The sequence below is a fragment of the Neophocaena asiaeorientalis genome, unplaced genomic scaffold (genome assembly GCF_003031525.2).
Source record: "Neophocaena asiaeorientalis asiaeorientalis breed wild unplaced genomic scaffold, Neophocaena_asiaeorientalis_V1.1 scaffold371, whole genome shotgun sequence".
NCBI classification, from domain to species: Eukaryota; Metazoa; Chordata; class Mammalia; order Artiodactyla; family Phocoenidae; genus Neophocaena; species Neophocaena asiaeorientalis.
The window spans coordinates 3097412-3118315 of NW_020172369.1; positions in this window are offsets into that span (position 1 = coordinate 3097412).

The window sequence follows — 20904 nt, forward strand, 5'->3', positions numbered from 1 at the left end:
CCTATTTTTAAGCATATGTATTAACACATTTATACATATATATTAGCTTATATAACTGACTAATAAAATAGTAACTATAATCTCTCTATATATTTTCATGTATACTATCCATAAGAAAGTGATAGGTATCCAGGAAATCTATTTTCCTGATAATGGAGGATTATCTCATTTATATAAACATATATGTGTATATTTGTCTCTAGTTTTCTTCCTGTTTTTCCCCATTCTTCTTCCCTTGCATTAAATAGGAAGACACATTGCCTCAGAGGCAGAATATCTGAGGGGAGAAAAGACAGAGTTTTGACAGCTTTTGTCTTTACTTTAAGCATATGTAAAGCATATTGGACAGAAGTGATAGAAAGAGTAGAATTTCCCATCCAGGCAGTAATATTGATTATAAACAAACAAAACTACAAACCTGGGGAATGACAGGGAGAAATGAGTGAGAAGGAACAAAGAGAAGATAGGACTGAACTTTTAGTAGAGATAAATGACTGCGTAGTGCATATGTGAAGATAGAACATTAGTCTGTTTCACCTGATTTCTTCAACCCAGATAGAACTCAGAAGTCACAGAGAATAGCAACTCCTTAAAGGGCCACATTAAAATCTGCAGTAGATGGGCTTCCCTGGTGGTGCAGTGGTTGAGAGTCCACCTGCCGATGTAGGGGACATGGGTTCGTGCCCCGCTCCGGGAGGATTCCAAGTGCCACGGAGCGGTTGCGCCCGTGAGCCATGGCTGCTTGGCCTGCGCATCCAGATCCTGTGCTCCGCAACGGGAGAGGCCACAGCAGTGAGAGGCCCACATACCGCAAAAAAAAAAAAAAAAAAAAAGTGTGCAGCAGAAGTCTCAGTAAACTCATGTATAAATTGATGATCAATGCCTGGAGCCTTAATCAGTTCTCATATTCCTACAGGTATCTTGGCACATGTGAGTTCCTACAATCAGGGTACAACCTCTGGGATGACTGAAGTGATTTTTCCAGTGAAATATCAGAATAGGTATCTGGATTCCGATTTTTAAAAAAATTACATTGTTGAATTTGAGGACAATTTTAAACTCACACTCTCATTTCATTGTAAACACTAAAAATAGGATTTTTAATAATTTATATTCAATTTTCCCCATGATATTTACGTTTACCAAATATATGCAGTTCTTGTTGAACTGTGGCCATATTTATTAATGATTGTGGTGCTGTGCCACATTATAATTAAACAGATTAATGATTTATTAACCCATGTGTTACATAACAACCAAAGTTCTTGAGTTTCATTCCTTGCTGTCAGATTTGTTAGCCTTTTTTTCTTAACCTCTAGTAACTTTTCTCTTCTCAATTAATGCTCATCTTTTAAGGTTTTTAGATTGGGAAATATGATAACTAATCATTTCACAATTATTTCTAAATATAAATAAGCTCTGAGGTACAGTATGAAAATTTATTAAGCATATAATATGAGTTAAGCTCAACAAATTTAATTGTGACATTTAGATAAATTTTCTGCTTTTATAAATGGAAATTAAGTGATTTTTGTTTGAATAGGAGAATACAAGTACTCATTTATTATTGAATGATGAATAGGTATATTTCTTTTCTATATGGAAATCTGGTCTTTTGCATAAGTATGTCACCTAAGGAGCTGACATTGTACTGTGAAGAAGAAATTACCTAAATTAGACCAAGTTTGATTAATGTTTTGGCTTTTTGTTCACTTGAACCTAATCCACAGTGAGGACAGAGATTTGTTTACATACTCTCTTGGGTCCCCCTACACCTGGCACCAGAATCAAATCAGTCAACATACCTAGTTATCTCCCTTTATTAATAGCAGGATTTATTTATTTGTCTAGGTTGCTCTCAGGCTGTGAATGAGCCATTTTTAGAGTCTCAATTTTTTTTTTTTTTTCGTTACACAGACCTCTCACTGTTGTGGCCTCTCCCGTTGCGGAGCACAAGCTTTGGACACGCAGGCTCAGCGACCATGGCTCATGGGCCCAGCTGCTCTGTGGCATATGGGATCTTCCCAGACCGGGGCATGAACCCGTGTCCCCTGCATCGGCAGGCAGACTCTCAACCACTACACCACCAGGGAAGCCCCTAGAGTCCCAATTTTTTGAGTGAGAGAGAGTCCTGTTTCTAATTTCTATCCTTGCACAGGACCATAGCTTTGTTTCCTATTCCTTAAGAATCATTTCTGTGAGATTTCTTTTTTAGTCATGGTGATATAGTTTACTGCAATCCATTTGGTGTACTGAACTAAAATTCAAAAGCATCCATTTTAAAGCATAAGAGAGCTATCAATGCAGCTACGACAAAATGTGAAATCTAAGAGAGGAGAGGAATGCATGAAGGGACCTTGACCACCTGTACTTTCCTTCTAGGCATTTCTTATGACTCAGGATGGAGATGTTGATAAGATAAGAAGTTTGTAGGAGCTGAGAAGTTGTGTGGCTCCACTGAGTTCTCATGATTGGGGAATGAAAAGTATGTATATGTTTGAGTTGTGGTTTGCCATGGTAGTCAGGACAGGAAGAGCCAAGATATTGGAATGAAAAAAAAGCACACTGAGTAGCAGAAGGCTGAGAGTCTAAGAGACTGGGAAGCCATATCTGCACTCCCAGGTTCATCGCAATATTACTTAACAATAACAAAGACATGGAAACAATCTAAGTGTCCATGAATGGATGAATGGATAAATAAAATGGATAGTAGATATATCTACATTTTCTCTATTTAATATTCATCTATATATGTACAAAAACACAATGAAATATTTTTCAACCATAGAAAAAGAAAATCTTGCCATTTGCAAAAACATGGATGGATGTTGAGGGCATTATGCTAAGTGAAATAAGTCAAACAGAGGAAGATAAATACTGTGTGACCTCATTTATATGTGGAATCTAAATAAAAAAACAAAAGCAGAACACATTCATAGGTACAAAGAATAGATTGGTGGTTGCCCGAGGTGGGGGGTGGTGAACGAGGTTGGTCCAAAGTTATAAATTTCCAGATATAAGACAATGGGAATGTAATTTACAACATGGAGACTATAGTTTATACTATATTGTATATTTCAAAATTGCTAACAGAGTAGATGTTAAAAGTTCTCATCACAAGCAAAGAAATAAAATTTGTACCTATGTGTAGTGAGGGATATTAACTAAACTTCCTGTCATAATCATTTAACAATATATACCAAATCATAATGTTGTACTCATAAAACTAATACAATGCTATATGTCAATTATATCTCATGAAAGAACTTTAAAATTACGAATAAAATTCTAAAAATAGAAATAAGTATTAAATAAGTGTTTAAAAAGAGAATTGAACATAGCATTGTAGAGGACTAAAGAACTGAAAGATAAAACAACAGAAATCCAGCATAAAAAACAAAATCAAAAAGTTTGAAAATACATAAAATATTTAAAGTCATTGAGCTAAATATTTATCTGAAGAAGTCAAAAAATGTGTGGCAAATTAAAATAAAGAAAATAAAATGAAAGTGACTATAAGAGTAGAAATAAATAAAAGAGAAAACTACATATAGAAAATAAGCAAAACCAAGATGATTTGTTTTTAAATATTAATGAAATTGAAAAAAATTGACAAAGCACAGGTTACCAAAATCAGTAGTAAATGAGGTTCATTAATAAATCTTGTAAGTATTAAAATGATACTTAGAGAGCCATATAATCTACCTTATGCTACAAATTTGTAGATTCAAATAAAATGGACAAATGCTTGGAACCACAACTTAAAAGTGACACAAGAAGAATTAGAAAATATTTTACCTGAAATTGAAGCTCAAATTACACATCTTCTTTTAAAGAAAATTCTAGGCCCAGGTGAATTATATATTGATCAAATAAATGGGCATATTTTCACAACAACAAAAGGACTAAGAAGCTTAAAATAATTCAGTTGATGAGGTCTGAATAATAATCATCATAAAATCAAATAAAGATAATACAAGAAAAAATTACGGTTCTGTATTTTCCATGAACATAGCCATGTAAAGAGATTCTAAACCAAATACTAGCAGACCAATGCCAATTACATGTAAGAATAATTGGGAAATGCAATTTTGGTGTAAAAATCAATGTATCACATTACATAATAAAGTAGAAAGATTACATGGATCTCTAATGTATAACAAATAACCACATTATCAATTCAAGATAATGTATCATAGCAAAAACTCGGTGTAAGGATCAGTGGCATGTTGTTTGGCAAAGTCGTCTTTTACACATTCTTGTTTTTGTTAATATGTAGGGTTCTAGATTTCCATCAATGTGTTTTGTATTAAAATCTGTTTTTTCTGATATTAATATAATGTCTTCAGCTTTTTTAGGTCAATATTTACACAGTGAAACCCCTTTCTTTATTTTCAATCTTTCTGAGGAATTTGCTTTACTTAAATCACTTGTAAAGAGCAGAAAGTTGGATTTAAATTTGTAAACTAATCTAATAACCTCTGCATTGATTGTTAGTCTCTTGGTTATATTAAATTATTTTTTTACATTTCTGTATATCACTTTTTTCTTCTTTCATCCTTTTTTCTTTCTTGCTTTCTGTTAAACTGAATAATTTTTCTTGAGGAACACCTTTTGGTTGTCACTGCTGGTTGGGAAGTCACATGGTATTATGACTATTCTTTTAGTAATTTTTCTTAAATCAGTAATTTATGAAAACAAGTGTGAATTAGCCTCACAAAATACTCTAGTTATTCCTTAATTCCATTCTCTTGCCAATTATAATAGGAAATGTAGCACACTTTAATTACATTTGAACAAGGCTCTAATTTTCTCCCTTACTACTTCATACACAGTGGAAATATCTTACTTTGAGTGTGAGGAGATTTTAAACATATGTTATTTATAATAACTCTAACATAAATTAATTGGTATATGGATCAATTACTATTTTCAGGTTCGTTGCATGAATCTCATATCTTCCATTTCATTCATTTTTCTCCTTCCTTTCAGTAGATCCCTTAGAGGTGGTCAGTGTGGGAAAATATCAATGTAAATGAATCTGAAAATGTCTTCATTCCTTAATAATGTTTTGTTCAGGTAAAAAATATTAGTTTTCAGTTCTTTCTATTACTAATTTGAACTTATCTTTCCACTATGTTCATATCCATACGTTTTGATGAGATATTTATTATACATCTTTATAATATCTCTAACTATGGCATTTAAAAAATTTATTTATCCTTGATAATTTTGAGTTCTATTATGGTGCTTTTAAATGTGTAATTATCACATGTGGTACTTTTCCAATCTAAGTTTTCTAGTTTGAATTAGGAAATTTTCAGGTATTATTATTATTATTTTAAATTGCTTTTCTGCCATCTGCTATGTCAAGATTGACAGCTCCCAAAATAATATATACCTCTACTAGAAACTAAGTTTTCTGTTTTTTCTGCTAAATGAATGCTAAAAGTGGAAAGCTGAAGTGGTTTGAATCGTTATTCTGTAATAATATGCAGTATCTGACCAACAAAAAAATTGGTTCAGACCTTATATATCTGAACAAAATTCCATAGTGAGGAAATCAAAATGATTCTTATCTGCTTCCAGACAGGTAAGATTTCTCCCTTTCAGAGGTTAAAACAGTTTAGTATATTTCAGTCTAATGCCATCAGTTCTAGCAATTAACAGAAAATACTCTCATATTTTAAAAATTAGTTAAATGATTGTCTTAAATTTCCGTGTTGTGCTTATATTTATTTACTATCTTCATATGGATTTTATTGAAAAGCTAACAGGGTCACTGTCAGAGATTGGTAGCTCTACATTTAAATCAATTCTATTTTAAGGTGGAAGGATAGAATTTAAAGAAACCACTCAGTAACAAGGCAGTTCCATTTGACTAATTAGATGTATCTAATTAATCCCATATACTGGGGAGTGGGGAGTGTATAGGTGGCAGTAAGTATTTCACACATGTGAATAAATAAAGAAAACTCATACAAACTGTAGAGGCCTAAAATAAAATATTTTATTCAACACAATTGGCAATAAGATAAAAATAAATACATCCTCAGTATTCAGTACAAAATGTTCTAACATTTGTGACAAGCTATCTAGACTTTGTATGTGATAAATAACAACAAGCATATTAGCTTTTACAAGGAAGATCATGTTATTTCAAAGTTAAATAAAGAATAGTATGTTTTTTATGCTTTAGAAATTAAAAAAAAAAACAAGACAAAATAAACATTATTTCAATTAAAGTAGGTGCCACTAATGTGAATAAACTCAATTTCAGTCCATTAGACCAAAAATGTCTAGTGACAAAAAAAAGGTCATTTTGGTTTATATAAAGGCAGATTTCTTAAAGACAAGGAAAAAAGAAAAAATGGGTGGGAAAATTATCTCTTGAGAGATATATTTGTTTACCCACATGATTGCTTGGCTTTCCTTTGCCAAAGAAAAAATTTGATTATAGTTGGTGATTGATAAAAGTTATCTCCCCTGACACTTCTATACAAAGAATAAGATAAGACTTAAGCAAAACAAAACAAAACCAAAATCACTCTACCATTTACATAATTTTAACATGCCATTTTTGCTTTTGGTTGCTTTTAAATACTTCAGTAAGCATCTCATTACTGACAGAAAGCTCTATTTAGCAGAAAATTATTCTTACCCATAGGAATGACATTTTAGTTTCAGTCTGCCAAAGTGAGTTTAATACTATGTCGTTAATCATTGCCTTGGGGGTGACACCTGGGGAAAATGATTTAGCGGAGATTAGAGCACTTAAATATAACACTGAAAATATGCAATGTGGTCAGTGAAATATATTTCAGTAAATAATTATACTGATAAATATTTAAATCAGCTAGAGATTAAATTCATTTCTATTTATTAATACTATTAGCTTAATTTTGCTTACTAAATACAATAAATGTATTCAATTGATACATTGTTAAATGTACTCTAATATAATAATTATAAATTTTAAAATGTAAAGTTATTGATTATTGTGTAATACTAAACACATAGAAATTCTGGGGTTATTTTTAATTATTTTTACTCTCAAATTTTCTTATTTCCAATTCCATATAATTGGAATTTGTCTGCTGGTATTTGGTTTAAAATTTATTTTAGGTTTCAACTAAGAGCTCTGGTTTGAAGGGCTGAGCATGAGACCTCTGCATGCAGCCCCATATGAGCAAGTGCATCTAGACCAGGCACAAAGGGAAAAGAAAAAGGAGGAGGGAAGATGGCAGAAGAGAGAGATGCAGAGATTAACTTCCTCCCCACAGATACATCAGAAATACAACTACACATGGAACAATTCCTACAGAACACCTACTGAACGTTAGCAGAAGACCTCAGACCTCCCAAAAGCCATGTGGATGAAAGGTTCTTGGTGCTCCAGCCAGGAGCCAGTGCTGTGCCTCTGAGGTGGGAGACCCAACTTCAGGACACTGGCCCACAAGAGACCACCCAGACCCACGTAATATCAAATGGCAAAAATCTCCCAGAGACCTCCATCTCAACAACAAGACCCAGCTTCACTCAACGACCAGCAAGCTACAGTGCTAGACACCCTATGTCAAACAACTAGCAAGACAGGAGCACAAACCCACACATTAGCAGAGAGGCTGCCTAAAATCATAATAAGTCCACAGACACCCCAAAACACACCACCAGATGTGGACCTGCCCATGAGAAAGACAAGATCCAGCCTCATCCACCAGAACACAGGCACTAGTCCCCTCTACCAGGAAACCTACACAACCCACTGAACCAACTTTAGCAACTGGAAACAGACACCAAAAACAAAGGGAACAAAGAACCTGCAACCTGCAAAAAGGAGAGCCCAAACACAGTAAGATAAGCAAAATGAGAAGACAGAAAAACACACAGCAGATGAAGGAGCAAGATACAAACCCACCACACCTAACAAATGAAGAGGAAATAAGCAGTATACCTGAAAAAGAATTCAGAATAATGATAGTAAAGATGATCCAAAGTCTTGGAAATAGAATAGAGAAAATGCAAGAAACATTTAACAAAGACTTAGAAAAACTAAAGATGAAAGAAGCAATGATGAACAACACAATAAATGTAATGAAAAATACTCTAGATGGGATCAATAACAGAATGAGGCAGAGAATGGATAAGTGACCTGGAAGATAAAATAGTGGAAATAAAAACTGCAGAACAGAAAAAAGAAAAAAAAGAATGAACAGAACTGAGGAGAGTCTCAGAGACCTCTGGGACAACATTAAATGCACCAACATTCGAATTATAGGGGTTCCAGAAGAAGAAGAGAAAAAGAAAGGGACTGAGAAAATATTTGAAGAGATTATAGTTGAAAACTTCCCTAATATGGGAAAGGAAATAGTTAATCAAGTCCAGGAAGCACAGAAAGTCCCATACAGGATAAATCCAAGGAGAAACATGCCAAGTCAAATTTTAATCAAACTGTCAAAAATTAAATACAAAGAAAACATATTAAAAGCAGAAAGGGAAAAACAATAAATAATACACAAGGAAATCCCCATAAGGTTAACAGCTGATCTTTCAGCAGAAACTCTGCAAGCCAGAAGGGAGTGGCAGGACATATTTAAAGTAATGAAGGAGAAAATCTTACAACCAAGATTACTCTACCCAGAAGGATCTCATTCAGATTTGATGGAGAAATTAAAACCTTTAGAGACAAGCAAAAGCTGAAAGAGTTCAGCACCACCAAACCAGCTTTACAACAAATGCTAAAGTATCTTCCCCAGGCAAGAACGCAAGAGAAGGAAAAGACCTACAATAACAAAAAAAAAAACAATTAAGAAAATGGGAATAGGAACATACATATTGATAATTACCTTAAATGTAAATGGATTAAATGCTCCAACCAAAAGACACAGAATGGCTGAATGGATACAAAAACAAGACCCATACATATGCTCTCTACAAGAGACCCACTTCAGACCTAGAGACACATACAGACTGAAAGTGAGGGGATGGAAAAAGATATTCCATGCAAATGGAAACCAAAACAAAGCTGGAGTAGCAATTATCATCTCAGACAAAATGGACTTTAAAATCAAGACTATTAGAAGAGAAAAACAAGGACAACACATAATGATCAAGGGATCAATCCAAGAAGAAGATATAACAATTGTAAATATTTATGCACCCAACATAGGAGCACCTCAATACATAAGGCAAATACTAACAGCCATAGAAGGGGAAATCAACAGTAACACATTCACAGTAGGGGACATTACAACCCCACTTTCATCAATGGACAGATCATCCAAAATGAAAATAAATAAGGAAACACAAGCTTTAAATGATACATTAAACAAGATGGACTTAATTGATATTTATAGGACATTCCATCCAAAAACAACAGAATACACTTTTTTCTCAAGTGCTCATGGAACACTCTCCAGGATACATCATATCTTGGGTCACAAATCAAGCCTTGGTAAATTTAAGAAAATTGAAGTTGTATCGAGTGTCCTTTCTGACCACAACGTTATGAGACTAGATACCAATTAAAGGAAAATATCTGTAAAAAGTGCAAACACATGGAGGCTAAACAATACACTACATAATAATAAAGTGATCACTGAGTAAATCAAAGAGCAAATCAAAAAATACCTAGAAAAAAATGACAATGGAGACACGACAGCCCCAAATCTATGGGATATAGCAAAAGCATTTCTAAGAGGGAAATTTATAGAAATACCATCCTACCTTAAGAAGCAGGAAACATCTCGAATAAACAACCTAATCTTGCACATAAAGCAATTAGAGAAAGAAGAACAAAAAAAAAACCCCAAAGTTAGCAGAAGGAAAGAAATCATAAAGATAGAAATAGGGCTTCCCTGGTGGTGCACTGGTTGAGAATCTGCCTGCCAATGCAGGGGACACGGGTTCGTGCCCCAGTCTGGGAAGATCCCACATGCCACGGAGCGGCTGGGCCTGTGAGCCATGGCAGCTGAGACTGTGCATCCGGAGCCTGTGCTCTGCAACTGAAGGGGCCACAACAGTGGGAGGCCCATGTAATGCAAAAAAATAAATAAATAAATAAATAAATAAATATCTAGGAATAAACCTACCTAAGGAGATAAAAGACCTGTATGCAGAAAATTATAAGACACTGATGAAAGAAATTAAAGATGATACAGATAGATGGAGAGATATACCATGTTCTTGGATTGGAAGAATCAACATTGTGAAAATGACTCTACTACCCAAGGCCATCTACAGATTCAATGCAATCCCTATCAAACTACCACTGGCATTTTTCACAGAATTGGAACAAAAAAAATTCAGAATTTGTATGGAAACCCAAAAGACCCCAAATAACAAAAGCAATCTTGAGAACAAAAAACGGGACTGGAGGAATCAGGCTCCCTGACTTCAGACTATACTACAAAGCTACAGTAATCAAGACAGTATGGTACTGGCACAAAAACAGAAATATAGATCAATGGAACAGGATAGAAAGCCCAGAGATAAACCCACGCACATATGGTCACCTTATCTTTGATAAAGGCGGCAGGACTGTACAGTGGAACATGCAGCTCAATAACAGAAAAACAAACTACCCAATCCAAAAATGGGCAGAAGACTTAAATAGACATTTCTCCAAAGAAGATATACAGAGTGCCAACAAACATATGAAAGAATACTCAACATCATTAATCGTTAGAGAAATGCAAATCAAAACTCAATGTTATATCATCTCACACCAGTCAGAATGGCCATCATCAAAAAATCTAGAAACAATAAATGCTGGAGAGGGTGTGGAGAAAAGGGAACACTCTTGCACTGCTGGTGGGAATGTGAATTGATACAGCCACTATGGAGAACAGTATGGAGGTTCCTTAAAAAACTGAAAATAGAACTACCATACAACTCAGAAATCCCACTACTGGGCACACACCCTGAGAAAACCATAATTCAAAAAGAGTTATGTACCACAATATCCACTGCAGCTCTATTTACAATAGCCAGGACATGGAAACAGCCTAAGTGCTCATTGATAGATTAATGGATAAGGAAGATGTGGCACATATATAAAATGGAATATTACTCAGCCATGAAAAGAAATGAAATTGACTTCTCTTTAATGAGGTGGATGGACCTAGAGTCTGTCATACAGAGTGACATAAGTCAGAAAGAGAAAAACAAATACCATATGCTAACACATATATATGGAATCTAAGAAAAAATAATGGTCTGAAAAACCTAGGGGCAAGATGGAATAAAGATGCAGACCTACTAGAAAATGGACTTGAGGACAAGAGAAGGGGGAAGGGTAAGCTGGGACAAAGTGAGACTGATAGTGTATATTTGGACATATATATATACTACTAAATGTAAAATAGATAGTTAGTGGGAAGCAGTCACATAGCACAGGTAGATCAGCTCAGTTCTTTGTGAGCAGCTAGAAGAGTGGGATAGGGAGGGTAGGAGAGAGGGAGACGCAAGAGAGAAGAGATATGGGGATATATGTATATATATAACTGATTCACTTCATTATAAAGCAGAAACTAACACACCATTGTAAAACAATTATATTCCAATAAAAACGTTAAAAAATAAATAAAGAAAAATAATTTTATAGTTCAGTAGTCATTTACTTAGATATAATTTTAATATATTTTATAATTGTTATTTTCCACATGAAATTAATTTGTTTGCATATGACTGCACATTACCAAACTAAAACTCCAAACGGTGTGATCAGTAATCCGGTGGGTATACTGAATAAAAGCCAATACTTTGGTCATGTTCAAATAATGAAAAATTAATTAGGTGTTAAACATATACTTAATTAGCTTTATGCCCATTGGATGTTATAACAATAATATGGCATTTATTTCAAATTTAAAACTCATACCCTGTTACTTCATTCAGTTTTGTTAGAAGAACTGTTTAATCATAGATATACAAGATACAAAATAGTTTAGCAATTCCCCTTGAGGCTCTGCCAATAGTTATTTGCATTTAGAAATAGCACCCTGATATTTGGAGTTATATTTTTTTCCATAAAGTGTTATTGGCAAAATGTAGTATAAACAATGATGTTTCAAGATGCATAGATTTTAGTTTTATATTGGGCATGTTACCTATGCCTATGAATTAATTACAATCATTATAAATTTCCCAAAAGTGTCTTTATGTTTTAAAGTTGAAAAATTAATTACAGAAGTCCATATATTTCTTCTGAGTGACTCCAGAAATCTATTACCTCTCAGTACACTGATAACTAGCTTTCTTGAGTTATAACTGACATACAATCATATACACATGTATAAAGTATAAATTTGTAGTGAAATATCACTATAATCACAAAAATAAACATGTTTATCACCTATAAAAGTTTCCCAGTGCCATTTTGTTATATTTTCTTCATGTTCTTTTACAAATATCACTCCCTTCTTCCTCAGGCAGACACTGGTCTAGTTTGTCTCAGATTAGTCTGAATATTCTAAGTTTGTGTTATAAATAAAATCATACCGTACACACTTATTTTGGTCTGGATTTTTTTTTTTTTTTTTTTTTTTTTTTTTGTGGTACACGGGCCTCTCACTGCTGTGGCTTCTCCCATTGCGGAGCACAGGCTCCGGATGCGCAGGCTCAGCGGCCATGGCTCATGGACCCAGCTGCTTCGCAGCATGTGGGATCTTCCCTGACCGGGGCTCGAATCCATGTCCCCTGCATCAGCAGGCAGACTCCCAACAACTGGGCCACCAGGGAAGCCCGGTCTGGATTTTTTAACTTACAATTAGTTTGAGTCATCCATGTTGTTGATTCATCTTTCATTTTATGGCTATATTTCAAAATTTATCTATTTATCTGTTGATGGACATTTGGGTGATGTCCATATTCCAGCTATTGCAAGTTGATATGAATACTCATATGCTGTTTTTTGTACAGACTTATGCCTTCATTTTTGTTGGGTAAATACACAGAAGTATAGTGATTGAGTGATATGGTAGATATATATAACTGAAAAGAGAGCCAAGAAATACACCCAGGCATTATGGTCACATTTTTTTGACAAAAGAATTAAGAAAATACAATGGGGAAAGAGGATAGTCTCTTTAACAAATGATGTGGGGAAGATTGGATGACCACATGCCAAAGAATGAAACTAGACTCCTATCATATACCATAGATAAAAATCCAGTAAAATTGTTTAAAGACTTGAACATAAAAGCTGAAAACATAAAACTCCTAGAAGAAAACATAGGGGGTAAGATCCTTGACATTGGCCTCAGCAATAATTTTTTGGATTCTACACCATAGCAAAGGCAACAAAAGCAAAAATAAACAAGTGACTACATCAAACTACAAAGCTCCTACATAGCAAAGGAAATCATCAACAAAATGAAAAGGCAACCTATGGACTGGGAAAAAATATTTACAATCCACATATCTGATAAGTGGTTTATATCAAAATATACAAGGAACTTGTACAACTCAAAAAAAAAAATCCAATTAGAAATGAGTTAAGGACCTGAATAGACATTTATCCAAAGACATCTAAATGGCCAAATGGGAAATGAAAATGCGTTCAACATCACTAATCATCAGGGAAATGTATATCAAAACCACGATGAGATATCTTCTGACATCTATTAGGGTGGTTTTTTATCAAAAAGTAAGAGATAAGTGCTGACAGGATGTGGAGAAAAGAGAACACTTGCATATTGTTGGTGGAAATTTAAACTGGTACAATCATTATGGAAAACAGTATGTAGGTCCCTCAAGAAATTAAAAATATAACTATCATGTGATTCAGCAATTCCACTTCTGGGTATATATCCAAGGAAAAAAATCATTACATTGAATATATATCTGTGCTCCCATGTTTTTTGAAGCATTATTTGTACTAGCCAAGGTATGGAAACAACCAGTGTTTATCCACAGATAAATAGGTAAAGAAGATGTGGTATATAAACACAATGAAATATTATTCAGCCCTAAGAAAAAGTGAAATCCTATCATTTGCAACAGCATGGATGAAACTTAAGGGCATCATGCCAAGTGAAATAAGCCAGAGAAAGAAAAATACTACATGGTATAATTTATGGGTAAAATCTAAAAATAAAAAAGTGGATATTATAGAAACCCATAGAAAGTGAAAGCGAATAGAAAAATGAATACCAGAGACTGGAAGATGGCACAAATAGAGAGAAGCTGGTAAAAGGGTACAAAACTTTCAGTTATAAGGTAAATAAGGTCTGAGGATCTAATGTGTAACATGGTTACTATAGTAGATAACACTGAACTGTATGACTGAAATTTGCTAAAAGAGTAAAGTTTAAATGTTCTCACTAAAAAAAGTATCAATATATATGTGAAACAATGGGTAAGTTAATTAAATTAATGGGATAAATTTTTCTACAGTGTATACATACAAGTTTCCTTGTGTCTCTTTTTATTAATATTTTTAATGGTAAGAACATTTAACACGAGATCTACCTTCTTAACAAATTTTAAAATAAACAATAGAGCATCGTTAACTATAGGGACTCTGATGTACAGCAGGCTTCTAGAACTTATCTATTTTGCATAAATTGGCACATTGTACACTTTAGTATCTCACAATTTTATTTATCAATTATACCTCAATAGAGCTGAGACAAAATGAAAAAAATAAACTGCCACACTGTATGCCAGGGTGATTGTGCTATGATACATTCCAACCAACAGTGTATAAGAGGACATAAAAGTTTATATATTTTTATCTTTATTGTACAAAATTTATTTTACTCTAATTTTTTTTTTTTCCCAGTATGCGGGCCTCTCACTGTTGTGGACTCTCCCATTGCAGAGCACAGGCTCCGGATGCATAGGCTCAGCAGCCAAAGCTCACGGGTCCAGTCGCTCCGCAGCATGTGGGATCTTCCTGGACCGGGGCACAAACCCATGTCTCCTGCATCGGCAGGCGGACTCTCAACCACTGCACCGCCAGGGAAGCCCTTTACTCTGATTTTTAATGAAAAGATCACAGTCAGCCAATTTGTTGAAGTTTTCCCAAGCACTGACGATGAAGCTTATCATCTATTGGATTTTTCAAGAAAGTCCTAGGGGCAGAATTATCTGGGGTATTTTTGAAATACTTTGCTATAGCCTGGGTATAAGAAGAAAAGCTTGGTTAGACACAAAACCTTAGATCACGTTTTATTTCTTGTGTTTCTTTAAAATGTTGTATTAATATTATCTTACTTTGTTGCTTTTGAAAAGTATGTTGCTCACTTCACTTTTCTTTCTATTGCAAATTATTTAGTCTTTTCAATGAAAGGATCTGTGGGTATTTCCCTTTACTTTTAAGGATAACAATTTATTAATATACCTCATATCTGGTCCTTTTTAATAACTGCATTAGATCTTCTATTAGCTCTAGATACATTTTTCAGTTACAGCTAAAGTCAGTTATTTACCTCCTGGACTCCAATACTATTGTGTTAAATTTTTTTTTTCTCAACTTTGACATTATCCCCTTTCTCTCTGATATTTCTTTATTGTATTTTTATTTTCTTAGCTATTTCATGCTTTTCCTCAATATTTCTAATTACACTTATCATCTGAGTCTATCTCTGTTTCTATGGGTTTGACTATTTTAGATACTTGACATATGTGGAATCGTTCAGTGTTTGTCCTTTTATGACTGCGTTATTTCACTCACCTTAATGTCCTCTAGATTCATCCACATTGTCATAAATAGCAGGATTTCCTCCTTTTTAAGTCTAAATAATATTTCATTGTGTATTTTATTTATTAATTCATCTGTCAATGGGCATTTGTGTTGTTTCCATATCTTGGCTATAGGGAATAATGCTTTAATTGACATAGGAGTAAAGATATCTCTTTCAGATCCTGAGTTCAATTATTTTGGACAAATATCCAGAAGTGGGGTTGCTAGATCATATGACAGTATTATTTTTTTATATATTTTAGGAACTTCCATACTGTTTTCCATGAAGTCTGCACCATTTTACATCCCCCTCAACCTTAATATTTTGAAAAATATTAATCAGGTATTTTGAAAAATATCTTTCAGTTTGGCTATGCCCGATATATACTCATGGTTAGACTGGTGTTATAGATTTTTAGAACAATACCAGAGAACAGAAGTGCCCTTTTCATCACATTATATCAAGAGGTACGTAATATTAACATGACCTATTCCTGGTGGTGTCAGCTTTGATAATTTGGTCAAGGCAGCGCTTGTCAGTTTCTCCAATGTAAAGTTTGCCATTTTTTTAAATCAAATTTCATCCATTTTGTCAATTTGCATTTCTAAGTTTAAAATATTTTATTTTAATAAGAAATGCTTTTAAATGATAATTAATCATATTAGGACATTGTATATCATTTTTATCTACTATGTTTGGTTATGGAAATAATTTTGCCATCTGAAGTATTTCAATTTTCTGTTTTATCTATAGACAATCATTGTATAATTATTATTTTCTTCTACTTTGAAATATTATATCTTCCTGGACTTTCAATAACAGTTGTATTCGGGCAGGTGTAGGGTTTGAGGTTGCTTAATTACTATTTCTTAGTTGAAATTCTTTCTGTTAATTAATAATCAATATTAGTCTTGTTTGGCTGTGGTGCGTATTATAGGCCTTTTAATTTTCTTGTCTTTTTTTTTCTTCTTCTTTCTCTTTCCTACACAGACTCCAATGATCTTCCCCCTCTTGCAAATTGTTCCACTTTCCCAAAGAATGATATTCTTCAAACACTATCATCTAGAATTTTAGCCTTCTCTTTACTATAGGAATATTTAGTCCCAGCCCCTTCCTTGGTTACTGGAATTGGCTCTGCTGAATTTGGATTTACATTCCTACTAACAGTTAATTTGAAACTTGTAATATTCTCTGTTGTATTGTTATGCCTGAAGTGTGGGTGATACTCTACATGTTGTTCTGTGTGGTTTTATTGCAAAATGCATGACAAGATTCAGGTTTGGGGAAGCTGTTATTGTGTAAACTCTATCATCATTCTTTTCTCTAACAATAGAAGTTCTTCTGAATATGAAAGAACTATTATCTTAAAAATAATAATGATATGTTCTGGATTTTCCAGTCACTGATTATAAAGACAATGCTTTAAACATAGATTTCAAGGAACTGTTTTGGAGGGAAAAAAGATGACATTTCCAGTCAGATGAGTTAATCTTGACTATTTTTCACATTTCACACATAAAACATTAATAAAGTGTGTTGATTCATTTCAATCACTTGGTTAACCATTATTCATTTTGAAGTCTCCTGGCAGAATTGAAGAAAAATATTAAAGTAATAAAACTGCAAATAAAAACGGTATAGTAGCTTCACAGTTTTATTTTTTTAGCTCATTGCATCATCAAATACCCTTTAAATGGAGTGATCTTGTAAGATTTTTACTTTTATCTCTTCCTAGTCACATCACTACTCAACCTTGCTTATTCTGAGGGAGACAAATCCATCAGAAATATTATTTGGAAGAAAATTATATTCTGCTTTATGTAGCAAATATTTGTCTTTAGTTTTCATACCTATAATTGCAGTTTAGTCAATAGCTACCAAAAGATCTTGCAGAATAATTTTATGACTTTGGGACCCCTGAGAAGAGGATATCAAAACTTGATTTCTATGATGTAGAATGAACTATTTCAATACCATTTGCTGTTTAGGTTAATTATGGTAGGTCATAATACTATTTGTGTTAATCATCAAAAGCACTCTGTATTATTAATTATGTTAAATTCCCATTGTAAATGTCCACACCATGTTTATTAAGTTCTTTACAATTTATTCAGAAATATTAATTCATAACTTACTATACTTGGTTTAGAAAATAGAAATGAAAAATGTATAGTCCCAGGATAAAGGGAAGCAATGAATCCAGCATTGCAATGCAAGAAAGACTTAGAGTACCAGTCTGGTTGAATAGGAAAGAAAGGAGACTTGTCTAGAACATAATTTATTTGACTTTCACCTACTTTTATTTAGACTTTATATTTGGTTTTTGCAGTGGATTGGGGCACACTGATAGAGATGAGGATCAGACTACCTTCCTTCCCAATTTCCTACCAACATACCAATCCTTACCTCAAGGATGCTGCACTGTAAGGGATGAATAGAAAGGAAGAAGGAAGTTGCAATTCAATGATCTAACAAGACAATGTAGCAGTCATCTTGTAGAAAAGTTATCAAATTTGGAATATGACCAGTGGAAAACAGTTTTCCAAACATCTATGTAGAAGAGAATAATAGCACTCCTGGAGGAAGGAACAAAATTATTCCAGAAATGATACATCTCTGCAAAAGAAATGCTAACTATGCCTTGTATATAGTATGTGAAAGATAAACATAAATAGATTGAAAACAAAGAAGGTAAAGAAGTAACAAGTACCATAGGTCTTATAGGTCATACTATAATCATGAGCATTATCATGAGGCCAAGCAGCCAAAGAAAATAAATCACATTCATGTTTGAGAAGAACCACTTTGCATAAATTATGTAAAATGAATGAGAATGCAGATGGGGAGGCAGAGAGTAGAATCTGTATAACAATTCAGAGAGATAAAATAATGTTATAAATTATATAAGAAAATAGCAGTATATAACACTAAAATAAGGTATTAGGAAAAGAAGAAACACTGCAGTTAACTTTTAAGAATTACTTTAAATAATGTAATCAAATGTTTTTTTAATTGAAATACCATTGCCTTACAATATTATATTAGTTTCAGATGTACAAAATAATGATTTGATTTGTTTATAGATTATACTCCATATAAAGTTATTATAAAGTGTTGGCTATATTTACTGTGCTGTACATTACATCCTGTATAACATTTATTTTATACCTAGTAGTTTGTATCTCTTACTCCTTTACACCTATCTTGTCCCTCTCCCTACCACTCTCCTCACTGGTAATCACCAGTTTGTTCTCTGTAAATCTGTTTCTATTTTATTATTCATTCATTTGTTTTATTTTTTTAGATTCCACATATAAAATAAAACAGAGTGTTTGTCTTTCTCTTTTGGACTTACTTAACTAAACATAATACCCTCACATCTATACATGCTGTTGCAAATGGCAAAATTTCATTCTTTTTTATATCCATATCTGTCTATATATCTATGTATCTATCTATCCATATATCAATGTGTCTACCACATCTTCTTTATCCATCCATCTGTTGATGGACACTTAAGTTGATTCCATATTTTATTGGTGTATATAAAGCTGCTGTGAACAATGGGGTGCATATATTTTCCCAAATTAGTGTTTTCATTTTCTCCAGATATATACACAACAGTGGAATTGCTGGATCATATTGTAGTTCCATCTTTAACTTTTAGAGGAAACTCTTTACAGTTTTCCATAGTGGCTGTACCAATATACAATCCCACCAACAATATACTATGATTCCCTTTTATCCAAATCCTCACCAATACATGTTTTTGGCTTTTGGATGATAGTCTTTCTGACAGGTGTGAGGTGATATTTCACTGTGGTTTTGATTTGCATTTCCCTGATGATTAGTGATGTTGAATATATTTTCATGTGCCTGTTGGCTACCTGTATATCTTCTATGGAAAAATGGTTATTCAGGGCCTTTGCTTATTTTTCAGTTGGGTTATTTGTTATTTTTATATTGAGTTGTACAAGTTCATTATATATTGCATATTAACCCCTTATCAGATATATTGTTTGCAAATAGTGACAGTTTTATTTCTTCCCTTCCAATTTGGATGCCTTTTATTTATTTTTTCTTATCTAACTGCTGTGGCTAGGACTACTAATACCATGTTAAATATAAATGGTGAGAGTGGGCATCCTTATCTTATTCCTGATTTTGGAAGAAAAGCTTTTAGCTTTTCATTGTTGAGTATGATGTTAGCTACATGTTTATCATGAATAACCTTTATTATGTTGACATATATTTCCACTATACAAACTTTGGTGAGTTTTTATAATGAAGAGGTATTGAATTTTGTGTTATTTCTGCATCTATTGAGATGACCATGTGATTTTTCTCTGTCCTTTGTTTAATGTGGTGTATCACATTGATCAATTTGCATATATCAAACCATCCTTACATCCCTGGGACAAATACAACTTGATCATGGTATATGATCCTTTTTATGTGTAGTGTCTTTGATTTTCTTATCAGTGTAATGCTGGCCTCATAGAATGAGTTTGGGAGTGCTTTGTTCTCTTTTATTTTTTGGAATAGTTTGAAAAAGATAAGTATTAATTCCTCTTTATATACTTTGTAGAATTCCCCTGTGAGGCTGTCCCATCCTGGACTTGTTTGTTGGCAGATTTTTGACTACTCATTCAATTTCAATATTTGTATTAGGTCTGTTCATGTTATATATTTCTTCTTGATTCAGTCTGAGAAAGTGGTGTGTTTCTAGGAATTTACCTATCTTTTTTAGGTTTTCTAAATTGTTGGTGTATAACTGCTCTTAGTGTTCTTTTATAATTGATTAGCTTTCTGTGATATCAATTGTGACTTCTCTTTCATTTCTAATTTTGTTTATTTGTGTCCTTTCTCATTTTTATTAATGAGCCTGGCTCAAGGCTTATTTATTTATTTTTTTTCAAAAATACAGCTCTTGGTTTGGGCTTCCCTGGTGACACAGTGGTTGAGAATCTGCCTGCCGATGCAGGGGACATGGGTTCGTGTCCCAGTCCGGGAAGATCCCACATGCCACAGAACAGCTAAGCCCGTGAGCCATGGCTGCTGAGCCTGCATGTCCAGAGCCTGTGCTCTGCAATGGGAGAGGCTGCAACAGTGAGAGGACTGTGTACCACAAAAATAAAATAAATAAATAAATAAATACACAGCTTTTGGTTTCTATGATCTTTCCTGGTTTTTTTTTTTTTTTTTTTTTTTTTTT